This window comes from Panthera tigris, chromosome B1 (genome assembly GCF_018350195.1).
Source record: "Panthera tigris isolate Pti1 chromosome B1, P.tigris_Pti1_mat1.1, whole genome shotgun sequence".
NCBI classification, from domain to species: domain Eukaryota; kingdom Metazoa; phylum Chordata; class Mammalia; order Carnivora; family Felidae; genus Panthera; species Panthera tigris.
Window position 1 is genome coordinate 158,506,374 of NC_056663.1, and position 11,263 is coordinate 158,517,636.

The following is an 11,263-nucleotide window of genomic DNA, read 5'->3' on the forward strand; positions in this document are numbered from 1 at the left end:
CAGAAAAGTTTGCCAAACCCTGCTCAGTTAAAACACAGAATAAGATCATCTCCCCACCAAAAATACTTAGGCTAACCATGATAGCTTCAGTAAAAATATATTAAAATACATGCTTGAAGATTTACACTTTATAAAGAGTACACGGAATAGCAATAATGTGTTTATTATTTGTTACATACCATTTGGGAAAAATTACTAAGCAAAATTACCTTATACCACTAAATATCTATTTTTATATAGATAAGAGTTATGCCAACAGTAAAGATTTCATTTCAGTCTTTATTAATAATTACTAGATGCTTAGTTATTTTCACCTATCAGGGAAACTTGAAAAAGAAATACAGTTCATATTATTTCTGTCTTAGTTTTTCCACAGATTAAATGTAAAAGGAAATGGAGCTGGTGTGTTTAATTCAACTCAGCACTTTCTAACAAGGATGAAATAGTGTCAATTATATGCACTGCAGTTGTTTTAAAGCAAACTGAAACATAAAATATACTCAATTTAATTAAAGCATAAAAATAAAATGAGGTATCAATAGTAAAAGAGTGAGAACAGCAGTATTGGTATGGTAATCTTATTTATGCATCTAGATTTACTGCATCCAGAATTGTGTGGGTTTTAAACAGTCATTAATGGGAATCTGGGTAAAATAGAGCAACAAAGGAGGAAAAAAACAATTTAAATAAGTGATATTTTTCTTCTTTGCATTTAGCCATCGTCTAAAGAAGGGGCCATTAAAATTTTAAATCAGTTTTTAATCAAACTTTAGTGGTATAATATTTAATTGAAAACACCACCAGATGTTCTTTACCAAAACATCTTTCATAATGGCTAAATCAAGGTCTAAGGAGTTATTTAATGAGATAATTGTTGGTCTGTGAATACAGCAGCAGTTTCTTATTTACTTATAACACTAAAACACATGAGTTTGGAGGCTAGCCGAGGTGCTTTGACTGCTCTCTGCTTCTCATATCTTTCCCTGTGTGGTCCAAACAAAGATGGGTGCTTGGAACACCAAACCTCAAAGTCCAAGCCAACAGATGAGCCCCACATATCAGAGGCCTGGGAGATTGGCACCCTCTTTGAAACCCAGGAAAAATTCCACTGATAAGATATAGAGCATAGGTAACCAACTGCAAGGTTCACAGGCACCCAAAAGCAAGGAAGGGAAGTCACAGAGCTTGGCTTCAGTGAAGAGTTCATTCCAGAAAACAGTATTTGCCAATTTTGGTAGGCGGAATTCTCAACTGACCACCCAAGATTTCCCCCTCTAATCTCCAGGGCCTTAAATATGATGAGATATCAAGCCCATGATTATGTTACATTACATGGCAAAAGAGATTTTGCAGGTAGAATTAAATTATTACTGCTCAACTGACTAGCAGTTAATCAGAAGGGAGATTATTCATGTGAGCCTAGTCTAATCACATGAACCGTCTAAAGGCAGACAGTCCTCTTTGGCTGGTGGCAGAAGAGGAAGTCAGAGAGATTTGAAGTTCTAGAAAGATTCGGTAATTCTATTGCTGCTCTGAAGATGGAGGGGGCCACATACAAGTACCAGAGAGCTGTCCAGACAATAGCCAGCAAAAAAAGAAGGACTTCGGCCCTACAACTACAGAAACTAAATTTTGCCAACAATGAAAATGGTCTTGGAAGTGGAGTCTTCCCCCAGACCCTCAAGATAAGAACCCAATCCATCCCACACTCTCATTTCAGCCCAGTCAATCCTGCAAGGTGCTAAACCTGTGTTAATTTGTTAAGCAGCAATAGAAAATTAACACCACCACCCTCTCTGTTATTAAGCCCAGAATGACAGGACATTTCCAAAGCATCTATCGGTTTTTCTTATTCAGACTCTGCTTGATCAAATTCCTAAGATCCCCTTGACACTCACCATGAAATTAATAATAGTTCCTCTGTCTAAAAGAAAAGATGGAACTGAGAATCTTTAAAATATCATGCAAGTTACACCAAGATCTGCAAGCACCTTTTCCAAAAAGACAAATACTGTAGCAGGTGAAATGTGTAATGCTTTTCTTTTTAAGTTTATTTTCTTTTTATTTATTTATTTTGAGGTGGGGGGGGAGAGAGAGCATGAGCAGGAGAGGGGCAGAGAGAGAGGGAAAGAGAGATTCCCAAACAGACTCCATGCTAACAGCTAGGAGCCCAACGTGGGACTTGAGCTCACAAATAGTGAGATCATGACCTGAACCAAAACCAAGAGTGGGGCGCTTAACCAACTGAGTCACCCAGGTGCCCCAAAAACCTGTAATGCTTCTGAGGTTCCTGGGAGACACCTGTCTCCAGAAAAGTCGTGTGGGTTTGCCATTCAATGTTACTACCATAGGTTAAGAGAGAGGCAGACTTAACTGTGAACCTACTTTAAATGGGGTGATTAAATTCAGGTTGGATATTAACATTTCAGCTACATGGGAGATGATAAAAAGGGTCCCACCTCAAGCCCTTTGAATCAGCTCCTGTTTGTGAGCAGAACGTTCTGTGTCCACTTTGCCCTTGAAAGTCAAGCACTAGAACTGCTTAGCCTTTTGAAAAAATACATCTCACCAGCAGGGGGCTGAAACCAGCGTGGGGAATATTCAAATGTCATTTACTATTCTTTGAGATAGAGAGTGAAAGAACAATGGAACACCCTTTGATGCCTTGGAACCTCTGCCTTATTGCTTATCTTAAAAGAATGTGGAATGAAAATCCCCAAACCTCAGCAGGTCCTAAAGCAGCAACCATGTAACTGAAGAACTCCACAGATGCAGGGGACGCTATTCTTTTCAAAACTAAGCACTGTTCTCCCATAGACCTTCCCATCAGCAGATGGCTCAGAGGTCCAGCTTGTAAGTCTTGCCAGTTTGGCTAGACAGACCAGCACTATATAAATCAGTTTCCGTTTTGTCCCACTCACCATTTTAACTTCATCAGTGTTCACATTGGGTTGTTTAAAACAGGTGGGGGAGGGGGTTGTAAAACGACTGAAAGATTTTCAGACTTAAGGCAAACACTAGATATCTCTAATACCCTAAGTGTGGCCCGCAAAGTCATTTAGCCCCTCAGGGACACCAAAAGATCTACCCACCCACCCCCTCACACCCTGAGTCCCACCAAAAAATATGAGAGGAATCAGAGGAGTAAAGAAAAAGGAAAATAAAGCTGTGTTTATGCAATTCCCCCCAACCTAGTGAGAGGGGAAGGTCTGACAATGATCTATTTTAGTCTATTCATCAACTTTGATAAACTCACTGGTTTAGTAATCCTGTGAAAACACTGAGGAATACACAGAAAATAATTGAAAAATAATTTATTGAGGGTTAAGTATGTCCTAAGCACTGTTCCAAGTGCTCTATGTGTATTAGCTCATTTAATGTCCCTACAACCTTGTGATTTTCACCCTTGTGTTACAGATGAGAAACTGAGGCACAGAGAGGTTAAGTGACTTACTTAAATTAATAGAGCTAGAAAGTGCTGGAAATTGGAATACAAGAAAGCGATCCCAAAAAAATTATATATTTTGTGCTGAAATGTCTTTTTTTAAAGTTTATTTATTTTTTGAGAGAGAGAGACAGAAAGAGCATACAAGTGGGAAAGGGGCAAAGAGAGAAGGAGAGAGAGAATCCCAAGCAGGCTCCAAGCTGCCAGTGCAGAGCCTGAAGTGGGGCTTGAACCCACCAACCATGAGATCATGATCTGAGCCAAAGTCAAGAGCCAGACACTTAACCAACTGAGCCACCCAGGTGCCCTGAGCTGAGATGTCTTAGATGACAGAGGACTAACCAGTGGGAGATGTACAGAAAAATCATTCATTCATGCATGCACACATCTTTTGGGCTGAGAGCTAGAGATACAGCAATAGTAAATCAGTTTTTAAAGCCACTTATTAACCTTGAGATTGCACAGTCCTGTGGTTAGATCCAGGGCAGTAGAACTAAAATGGAAAATGTGCCCAGGAGGGACCCCACTGCCAGACCTGAGGGTTAGAGAAGGCTTTTCCCACAGAAAGCGATGTATTAACTGAGACCTGAAGTATGAGTGCCTTAGCCCTTTGAGAAGGGGTTTTGCTTCCCCCTCCCCTCTCCAGCGCTAAATGCTTTAAAAACAGACCCAAAAAGAAGAGAGGAAGAGACTATGGCAGCCAAATTCCAAAAGAACCCAGTCATTTCCTCCTACCCAGAAAGCCCCTAGGGAGAGAGAAAGGGCTTGGCAAAGGCAGAACAGGACAGGGTGGATGGACCTGGAAAGGCTGGAGGCCTGGATGTGATGCCCTTACTGAAAGGAAGGAAGCTCTTGAGGGCAAATCCAGCTACAGATGCCATGGGGGAGCATCTGTAGCTGGATTGGGCATGTGCAGGAAGAATACAACTCGGTTGAGTGAAAGTAGTCCTGACATGCAGCTACCCCAGGAAGGCCCGGCAAGAAGGAACTGAGCCTCCTGCAGCTCATGACACAGAGGTCTACACCCGCAGGTGGGAGTCAGACAGACCTGGCTCCAGACCGCGGGAGTCCGAGCTTGGCTGGGGTTCAAAAGCACCACCATCAGAAGGGAACTGGGCAAAGGAGGAGGAGTTCAGTCCCAGAGAGAGAGTATAGCGTCTTGGGAATGCGATAAATGCTCAGCTTCTCTAGAGAATTCCAGAAAGAAGTAACACATGAGAAGTCTAGAGAGGATGGCACATTCAGGGAACTGGAAGTCTTGTGGTTTGGCAGATCAGCGACATCAAAGGGCAAGGGTCAAGCAATGTGCTGGAGGATGTGTTTTAAAATATTAAAAATGTTGTGAGAAGTCTGGCATTTTTATTATCACCTGGGGGGGGGGGTTAATCAACAGCATTTATTTAGATATAAACCTTCGATTGACCAGAGCTGCCTCAGGAGGCCCAGATTAAAAATGTTATATATTCTAATTGGTTTGATGCAGTTATATCAAAGAATAGCTTTAATTGGGTCCCCAGTGAGCTTGCAAATGCTTGTGGTATAGAATTACATTAAGAACATAACCCAAAAAGATTTATTGGGCTGTCTTCTGAGAGGCACATGAAGCTGGAAAGTGTCGCTTTCCCACATTAAGCCAATTTCTTGGACTTACAAACATCCATCACCACAATGCCATGGCTAAAAAGGTGGAAGGTTTCCCAGACAGGCATCATTGTCACATTGTCATTGTCAAAGCCCCTTCTAATATTCCCACTGTGTAGTAACAGGATACCTCAGTTGGGACTACTTCCCATCCTGGGGGGTGTTCAAGCCTCCAGGAGACTCCCCAGCTATGAGCTAGACTGTCCCATGAATGCCTGAGACCTGGGATCACACACAGAACATGGGAGATTTCACCCAAGGCCAAGGAGACACTAGTTCCTTTCTCTTGGAGTTGTATCCCCTCTCCCCTCTCTTGAATATCTCATCCTCAAATCATTTCTGCTGCAGTAAGAAAATCACTGGGGGAACTCCCCTGCCCCTGAAGGCCTTGACTGTCAAGCCAACCACCAGGACATCTCATGGGCTTCCAGAACCCAAGATTAAGTGACAATGAGAACAAAAATTTCACCTCTCAACCTTGGAGAAAACCTAAAAATGTTACTTCTCAATAAGGCATAGACATATACTCAAATGACCCAAAAGAATTCCACTCAACAAGAATCACAAGAAGAGGGACTCAAATTTTTCCAGTTTTCCCACTGTTCTGGCACATCAACACTTCTCTTAAAAAGCAAGCATTTTTATAAAACATGAATGCTATGAGAAGGCAGTAATGAGGGAGGTGCCCTGGCTTTAGGGATTTGGATCTGAAACTTGATAGCTATAGATGGTGACAATACTGGAATTAGCTTGTTATCCACCCAAGAGGCTGACACATCAGCCAGCTAGCTGCATTGTAGGAGTAGATAAAGTAACTATCATGTCATTTGGTTATCAGCTTTTAAAAAAGTGAAAAGAATGTTGTTATCCTACTCCCTTAACAAGCTTTTAAAAAAAGAAGAAAGCAGCATCAGTGAAAGAAAATCTGTTAAACTCCACATCTTAACATCCTAGCTGATGATCTGTTCAGAAGGGAAGGGATCAAGCACTCAGGATAAATATCCCCACAAACTTTCAGGCACCCATAGGGCCCCCTCCTAAGCACAAAGTTTTCCTCGAAGTTAAGTTTCTGACTGGGCCACTTATTCCCTGAAAACATTTTATTCATCCTGATTTGATATTCTCCCAGGCCTCTTACAACAATGAGGAGACATTCTTTATTTTTTTATTTTTCTACTTTGCCAAGGTGAATTATGGAATCAGGCAACTGGAAGATTAATATGGGGGCACTGCATCATTTACCGCCAAATGATCATATCATTTCCCCCATAACAAAAAAGGATGGAGTCTAATTATGGAATAACCCAAGGAGATTTCTTTCTACTTGTTGTCACAAGAAGCAATGCTTCTCTAATTTATTTTATAGGGGGATGCAAATGTAAAAGTCTGTGTTAATTCAAAGTTAAAGTGTAAAATAATGGATTTTAAGCCAGAAAATGAAGCTCCTAGGGATTTAACAGCTTCAGTGATATATCTGGTATAGTGAGGATTAGAGCATAAACCTACATTTTCTTTGCAACTGTGTGTATTTGGAAGTTAGCTTATTACGCAGTGACCTTCTGAAAATCTTGAAAGGCTGTCATAACAGCATAATATGAGAGAGACCATCTTCCTTGATGATCTCTAAAAGTCCTTCAGGTGTCTCTGTGCCCCTGATGACTTACGGTCAGGGTTAATGGCATGCTCCAACATCACCTAGCTTTAAATGACCTCTAGAGAGTCCTTCAAGTTCTGTGTCTCTAATATTGAATTTTATAGGCTTTTAATGCCTTTTCAATTATATCATTAGCTATTTCCCTGCATAGCTGTAGCTCTTTTAAGAGATCAGATATAGAATGCTGATAAGAAAGTGGTTTCTGTATTTTATTAAACAATGAGATTTTATCATTGAGGGACTTCACATATACAGAGAGAACCAACATCAAGGGCTGGCTCTAAGTCAAATTTCTTGCAATGTCTCTATGACAATGTGATATGATCACTAGGGAGGCTTCCCCCCCACTTCCCTTTCTAGAACGGTCCATGAAGAATAGACCTGGTTTTGGGGCACCTGGGTGGCTCAGTCGGTTGGGCATCGACTTCAGCTCAGGTCATGATCTCACAGTCCGTGAGTTTGAGACCCACGTCTGTGCTGACAGCTCAGAGCCTGAAGCCTGTTTCGGATTCTGTGTCTCCCTCTCTCTATGCTCCTCCCCTGCTCATGCTGTGTCTCTCTCTATCTCAAAAATAAATAAAAACATTAAAAAAACTTTTTTTAAAGGTGAAAAATTAAAAAGAAAAAGAGTAGACCTGGTTTTATAAAGAATCAGCACATCCAGGGGTGGCTCAGTTGGTTAAGTATCCAACTCTTGGTTTCAGCTCAGCTCATGATCTCATGGTTTGTGAGTTTGAGCCCTGTGTAGGGCTCTATGTTGACAGTGCAGAGTCTGCTTGAGAATCTCTTCCTCTCTTTCTGCTTCTCCTGTGCTCTCTCTTTCTCAAAATAAATAAATAAACTTTAAAAATTCTACTCTTAAAAAAAATCAGCATGTCCAAAATCAAGATCATTATCTTCCACCAATACAAACCTGCCTCAGCACCAGCTTCCACCAAGTTTTCCATGCAAGAAATTTCGAGGGTCCTCTTGACTTCCTGTCATGGTCACTTTCCAAAGCCTGAATGTTCTACATCTTAAAGACCACTCATCCACCCCGTCCCCTCTATCTAGGGTGACCACATGTCCCCGTTGTCCAGGTCGATCTTGATTTATGTCAGTTGTTGCAGCATAATTATGAACAGTGCTCCCTTTTGCTCACAAAAGTGTCCAAGATGGACAACAAATGATACAGTCCATTCCCTTCCTTCCCATCACCATGCCTCACTTCAAGCCCTCATTGATTCCTGCCCGTATGGTGGTTGTCGTGGGCAGTAGTCATTACCCAACTGTCTTCTCTCTCTCATTTACTTCTCTCTCTCATTTACTTTTTCAAAGTGTTAACTGAATGCAAATTCTGTGTCAGACACAATGTTGGCACCAGGTTGGGCTTCGATGTAAGGCTGTGCAGTGTGGACACAAGAGGCGAGCAAGGCTGGAATTCAGCCTTCCCTTCACCTGCTAGGCTATGTATTTTGGTGCAGGCTAGGTCCTCCTCCCAGAAGGAAGAGGTAACTTCCTCTTGGCACAAAGGCACAGTCTGCTTGCCAAGTCATGCACCCTCTGTACTGTTTCTGCCCAGTAGGGGGGCTTTTTTTTCTAATTTATTTAAGGACATTAAAAAGGCTAAAGGTAGCCCCTACTTTGTGGAAATTTCGCTCCTTCTTCAAGTCTGTCCCTATTGGAATTCATTCCTCTCTTCTGTATTAACCTTCCTACGCTGCAAACCTGATCTTGCCTCTCCCTTGCCTCCTTCAACAACTCACTGCCATCTATAAGCTCCAGTTCAAAGTCTTGGGCATGATGTGCAAAACCCTCAGTCATCTCATATCTGCCCTCTTTCCAGACTTTTCTCCCCATTTTCCTGCATTTCTCTCCATGCACACCTTGCTTCAGCTATGCTGGACTTCTTTCAGTTGTTGGAATGTGACAAAATGATTTCCACTGGCTTCATCCTTCTCATGTGCTGTTTATCTGGGCTGGGATAATCATCCACACCCCATCCCACCATCTGACAATCTACTTACTGATGGTGATGAAGGGGGAGAGAGAGAGGAGGAGAAAATTAAATGATGTTAAAGATGATGAAGAACTATTGTAACGGACTGTTAAATAGAACAATTTTTCCTGGGCCTGGAAATGGAGCTAGGATCCACAACCTAAAACTACAGATGCTATGTGTCCCCACATTCGAGAAAAGAGCCACCAAGAACTGGTGCAGAATGTTCCTCAGTGCTAAATGGCCATAATCAACCCAACCTGGCTCACGAACCCCTGCTCTCTATAAGCACGTTCGGAATGAGTGAGAGCCTAGTGGAGGGTGTAGGAGGGTTCCCCTCCCTTCCCATGCCTGCCCCCTACCACCCAAAGAAGCCAAGTGAGGGGGTAAAGCCAACATGTCTGTGGTGTTTTCAATAAAGGGAAACAAACATTCCATTTTCCAGTTAGATATCTGCTGAGGAGGCAGGGCCCAGGGGGACACAGCAGGGCAGGCTACATGGAACCATGAGTTTCCCACAGATGTCATTGAAGTTTACTGGACTGAGAAGTCTTGGAGATGCCCCACCAAGAAGGGTGCTTGCCAGATACATGAACCCAGTGGCAAAGGGATTTGGAATGTGCTATGGGTGGGGTGGGGGAATGCTGAACTGAAGGAGAATAGAAGAGAAGGAGTTGGAGGGCAAATCTCTCATGGCCCTTTATCCAAAGGCCACCAAGAACGCACCTGTAGTCAAATAAGTAATAAGTTGGCTTTTTTCCTCATTGTAGCAAGACAGAATGGACTCCATATGGAACTGGGTGATGTCTCAGTAAGAAGGTGTTAAAAAGAACCTATTACAGGTTTTGGACTTGGGTAATTTTGGGGAAGGTCTAAGGAAGCAGGAGTTCACTCTGGATGGAACAATTCTATGATTATCTCAATAAATCTTATCTGTAGGGAGGGCAGACATGAGTAATAGAAATAATTGTTAAAGTAGCAATCTTTTTTCTTCTTTTTCAAGTTTTTAGTTAAAGTAACAGTCTTGTTTAGTGAGGCAGGGGTGCTTACTCTTTTGTGGGTGGCACCTTGTCAGAAGTGGGGAGAGGATCTTGCCCTTATAGCCCTCAGAGGAAACCAACCCTCCCAGGACCTTGATTTTGGACTTCCAGACTCCAGAACTGTAAGAAAATACATTTCTGTTGTGTAAGCCACCTCATCTGCCCTATTTTATTTATTTATATTTATTGCAGCCCTAACAAACTAATAACTTGTAACAAGTAAAGAGATTGAATTAATAACAAAACACTGTCCATGAAGAAAAGCCTGCTCCCAGATGACTTCACTGGTGAAATCTAAACATTTAAAGAAAAATTAAAATAAATTCTTCAGAAACTCTTGGAAAAAAACAAAAACAAAAACGGAAAATGCGAGAATACTTTCTAACTAATTCTGAGGCCACTATCACCCTGATACCAAAACCAAAGACGACAAAGAAAACTACAGTCTAATAGTGAATATAAGTGCCAAAATCTGCAACAAAATACTAGCAAACCAAATCCAGAAACATATAAAAAAGGATTATACATCATGACTAAGTGGGATTTATCCCAGGAATGCAAGTTTGGTTTAACATTCAAAAAATCAATTAATGTAATATGCCATATCAAGAGAAGAAAATACATCTTGATTGATCATCTCAACAGATGCAAAAAAAAAAAAAGGCATTTGACAGAATTCAAAATTCTAATTCTTGATGATAAAAGCACTCAACAAAATGGGAATGGAAAAGAATTTCCTCAACCTGATAAGACCATCTGTGAAAAACTCCCAGGTAACATTGTACTTAATGGTGAAAGACTGAAAGCTTTCCCTCTAAGGTTAAGGTCAGGAGCAAGACAAAGATGCTCATTCTCACCACTTCGACTCCACATTATACTGGAGGTTCTAACCAGAGCAATTGGGCAAGAAAAAAAATCATAAAGGGCATCAAGATTAAACAGGAAGAAGTATAAAATTCTTTCTATTTGCAAATGATATAATCCTTTCCCCATACCTAGGCTTTTCATCTCACTAGAACTGAAGCTGAATAGGTGGCAGTATCTTCTTTCTTAGAAGCAAGAAGTTGTCAAATTTCTTTGTAAAGGCTCTATTTTCCTGCCTTTTCTCCTTCCTCTGAATAACCACATCTGTTCCTATTTTCAGGTGCTCCACATAGGCACTATCACACAACCCAGGTGCCCTCTTCAGTGACAAGAATGCTGTTCACTCTTCTGCTTGCTGGACAGTGAGGGTTCCCATATGCTTGCATCCTTACTGCTGGCTCCAACGCAGGATTTCAAAACACCACAGCATACAGTGGCTGTGAGTACCCCTGTGCCCTCCCACCCACCCACAAACTTGTAGAGCCTGAAGGCTTCATCTGGCTGCATAGCCCACCTGGGAGCTAACTTAATAAGCACCTTTATTGTCTGTCTTCCCTTTCTGCCCACTCCCAACACCTCCATCCCCAAACCCCATGCAACTGGTGTTCCTCATGTGGCCTCTCAGGTAAACTATATGCACT